The sequence below is a fragment of the Macrobrachium rosenbergii genome, chromosome 22, assembly GCF_040412425.1.
Source record: "Macrobrachium rosenbergii isolate ZJJX-2024 chromosome 22, ASM4041242v1, whole genome shotgun sequence".
Lineage (NCBI taxonomy): Eukaryota > Metazoa > Arthropoda > Malacostraca > Decapoda > Palaemonidae > Macrobrachium > Macrobrachium rosenbergii.
The window spans coordinates 27,268,472-27,273,390 of record NC_089762.1 but is presented as its reverse complement, the minus strand read 5'-3'; positions in this window follow the sequence as shown (position 1 = coordinate 27,273,390).

Genomic DNA, 4,919 nt, shown 5'->3' with positions numbered 1-4,919 from the left:
AGTGAACTCTTTAGAATTTTGATAATATTCGTTGTAGGTTGTCTTCCAAGGGGGAACCGTCTGTTCAATTCGCGAGCCGCAGGAAATCAGGGATCGCCCAACCCGATTCCTCCTACGTGGGAATTCGTCACATATTAAATATAGTGGAAAAAAGTTGATGGATGGCGGACGATACCACAATCACCATCATCGTCATTATTGTTTTCCATCCACAATAACGGGATCAGCCTGCGCGAGATCTCTTTTAAATATAACCGCTTGGCGCAGCACCTAATGCTTCGCTATCGCGTTTTCGATGGTCCCTCGAGTTATCGAATGGAGTTATTTGAGGCGATGTTATCACATTATGCGGTTTCTTGTTTTGGTCATTATGTCTGATTTATGGTCTGGCGAGGTATTACGCCCTTTTAAAAGGGGCCTTTAGCATGACCGTGTACGGACCGCAATGCGTGGAAATTGAGGGAGAAACTTTGACAGATTTTTTTTATGATGTTCATGCATAGTGAGTGATTTTCTGCAGTATTGTTCTTGAATATGCAGCACTCATTTTATCAAAGATAGTGATATGGTCTATTGATAGTTCATGGAAAATGGAAAGTCAGGTCAGTTTCCAGAGAGAAAGAGAGCGCGAGTTAATTTCAACCGTAATTCATTATTAAATGCTTTTATTTTCAGAGGAAATTACTCTATAACTTGGCAGTGCCAAAGATCATTTCGAAGTGTTAGTGATAGTGGTTGTCGTTTTCTATTACTGTATATCATTGCTATCGTATACCTACCATTTCTGGTGTCCCCTCATTAGAACGTTATTTTGTGTTGAAAAATTAATTAAGCATTTATTCATCCTATTGTAGTTTTGTTTTAATTGTCAGCATTTCATTGGAATTAATTCTGTAAAGAATAAAGAATTAATTCCAATGAAATGCTGACAGTTAAAACTAAACTACATTAGGATGAATAAATGCTTAATGAATTTTTCAGCACAAAATAACATTCTACCTCTGTGTCTGACAAGGGAAAGGATCACGAGAAATCGTGATGACATAAGCATAATATAAAAAAGGAAGAGGTTTAATCGCTTTTCGTTTAATTATATGCAAATGATATATATATATATATATATATATATATATATATATATATATATATATATATATATATATGTATATATATATACACATATATATGTATATATAATATTATATCACACATGCATTACATTTATATAATATATATATATATATATTACATTTATATATGTATATATATATATATATATATATATATATATATATATATATATATATATATATATATATATGTATATGTGTGTGTGTGTGTGTGTGTGTGTGTGTGTGTGTGTGTGTATTATATTGAGGTTTTGCTGCAGGTCTTCCGGACTCTCACCTAAGCCAAAGGAACCGGTCTTCTCCCAAATGTCTCCAGTATGATTCTTCGTTAGTTCTAACTTTTTCTGATGTGTGAAGTTTATGCGTTGATTTTCATGAATCGGATTTTTGTTTTTAGTATTTAGTATCTTTTAACTGTTCTCACCCATATAATGGAGTATAATCCATGGTATGTTTAGCATAACCATAATGATAGCCATTAGTCAATTTCTGAAACTACAGTTGCCATAAAAGAAAATAAATGGAGCAACTAAGTAACAGTTTTTGTTTTCTCTTCTAAACGCCAATGTTCAGATAAGTATAGGAAATTAGAAAAGTGGTACTTAAAAAATAGATGCCACAAGTGCAATTAGCATTTAACACGAATTATTTGGGAGAAAATCTATGCTCAACACAAAACACACACACACATATATATGTGTATATATATATATATATATATATATATATATATATATATATATATATATATATATATATATATATATATATATATATATATATATATATATATATACATATATATTTATGTATATATATATATATATATATATATATATATATATATATATTATAATTTATATATATACAGTAAACTGTATATAATACATACATATACATATATATATATATATATATATATATATATATATATATATATATATATATATATATATATATATATATATATGAATGAAATTTTATCACATCACCGTGATTCATATACAAGCATTAAGCTACAAACGTCCTTTAATATCGAATTCGCTCTACCTCGGAAATGATATATTTTCATATATGTTACCGAAGGGGAATTTTTTAGTTGATAATAAGTTCGTCGTCCCGTGGGCTCGAACCAACGAAGGACAAGAACTCAGATTAAGGCGTCACTGTAGTCCTGAGTTCTTATCCTTCGTTGGTTCGAGCCCACGGGACGACGAACTTATTATCAACTAAAAAACTCCCCTTCGGTAACATATATGAAAATATATCATTTCCGAGGTAGAGCGAATTGGATACTAAAGGACGTTTTAGCTTAATGCTTATATATATATATATATATATATATATATATATATATATATATATATATATATATATATATATATATATATATATATATATATATATATATATATATATATATATATATATATATATATTTTTTTTTTTTTTTAAAACATTCTACTCTCGGTGCTTAGGAACAAATGTTCAAAGTTTACCTTGTTCAACCGTTACTTATTTCTTTCAAGTAATATCCGCTAGACTGCCAGCGTAAATTAATTTTAATAAATATTTATTTGTTTGCAGAAAAAGTTTTCCCATTTTAAAAACATTCCTGTTATTATCTAACATGTATTGAAGGTATCGCATTTACATTTTATTCCACCATTCGTTTTGAATAACTGTGTTTTATGCGGGCAAAATGAAACATTTATTAGTTCATTTAGGCTTGCGTAAAAAGCTATATGGAGTGGTGTCCCAGTTGAAGAGTTCTCTAATAATTTATATTAACTATAGTTTTCAACTTCTGTGCTGTTATTACAAGGTTTGTTATCATTAATAACAGGTTTTTTAAATCCATTTTTTTCTCTCTGGTATTTAAGGTTACTTTCATGCTGCTGAAAAAAGAGGATGGCCGGAACGGGGGGTAGTTTTATCTTTCTTGTTTCTGGGGTAATTAATAAAACTCCTTTGCTTGTAGGATACTGAGAGTTGATTTAGAGGTGGAGAGGGAGAGAAGGATTTTGGGATGTGAATGGCGTTCTTTGGAGAATGAGCGTTGGCTTTTTGACAGTGCGTGTGTAGCTAGTAGGCTAATGGTGTGCAGTTTTGCTGAAGTTACAGCTAATCTTCTGCAGTAAGCTGTCATGGTCAATTGAATTTAGGGCTTCAAGAAAACAAAATTACGTTTGTTGAAGACTGATAATGATTAATAATGACATTAATTAAAAATTATTACTCATGGTAGCATGGGTCTTGAAATGGAGAAGTAAATCCACAGTTATGTATGGCGATTTATTTTTAAATATACGTACCCGTACATAACTGTGGATTTGTTTCTCCAATAATGACATTATTTATGATAACGGTAATAGTGGTATACAACATTTATCTATTAAAAACGACATTAATAATGATGAAAATAATAATAATACCGCAACAATTTTTTTTACCTCGGGAAATGACATAGGATAATGTACCATTAATTTACCTATTCATAGTCGTAAAAAATAACTTAGATAACTCATGAAGACGAAATTCTCGTACTATTTATCCCATCAGATGGAACGGAGGCACAATTGCTTTTAGAGAAACACCAGTAAAACATGAAAAGAATTCTTCGTATATGAATCCTAGAAGCAGACATTACATCATCATTTCGATAAACGTTCTCTCCCGTAGGGGGTTAGTGCTGTCAGTCCACCTCATGCGGTGCACTGTGGGCATCACTTAAGGTTCTTCGCAGCACCGCTTCGGCCCCTAGCTGCAACCCCTTTCATTCCTTTTATTGTACCTCCTTTTCCATCTTACTCTCCATCCTCTCCTAACAATTGATTCTTGGTGCAACTGTGAGGTTTTCCTCCTGTTACACGTTCAAAATCTTTTTACAGTCAGTTTGTGTTTCAGCGCTGCATGACCTCATAGGACCCAGCGCTTGGCCTTGGGCGTAAATTCTGTATTCTATTCTATAAACGTTCTCATTTCAGACAGCAGCCCAGTTTCCTTGTAAGAAGGGCAACGCCTGAGGTGTACATACCAACATGTACTGTACACAGAAGCATCGCCACCTGTAGCATGAAGGGTGTCATCAAAACCGTCGGCAAATAAAAAAAATGCTTCTCATCGATTCCGTAACTTTTTCCTTCGTGCTTTTTTTTTTTTAGCAACTTCTATGAAGAAGTGGTGGAAAGGATGTTCACCCTGGAATAAATGTTGGGTTACCGCCTCAGCTTTATCGACTACGTGACTTTTGTCAACACCTGTACTCAAAGTTTCCGTTAACCTGAATATTAGATTTCTCTCTCTCTCTCTCTCTCTCTCTCTCTCTCTCTCTCTCTCTCTCTCTCTCTCTCTCTCTCTCTCACATGCGCAATATGTTCATCTATATATATATATGTATGTATGGATGTATGTCCATATGCATATGTATATGTATATATATATTATATATATGCATATATATATATATATATATATATATATATATATATATATATATATATATATATATATATATATATATATATATGTAGAGAGAGACAGAATGACAGGAAGAGAATGACTGATATGAATTAACACGCAGGCACACACACACATAATCATATATATATATATATATATATATATATATATATATATATATATATATATATATATATATATATATATATATATATATATATATATATATATATATATATATATATATATATATATATATGGATATATATACAGTATGTGTATATATATAAATAATTCATCTTTGCCTTAATGTAACATTCTCTCTCT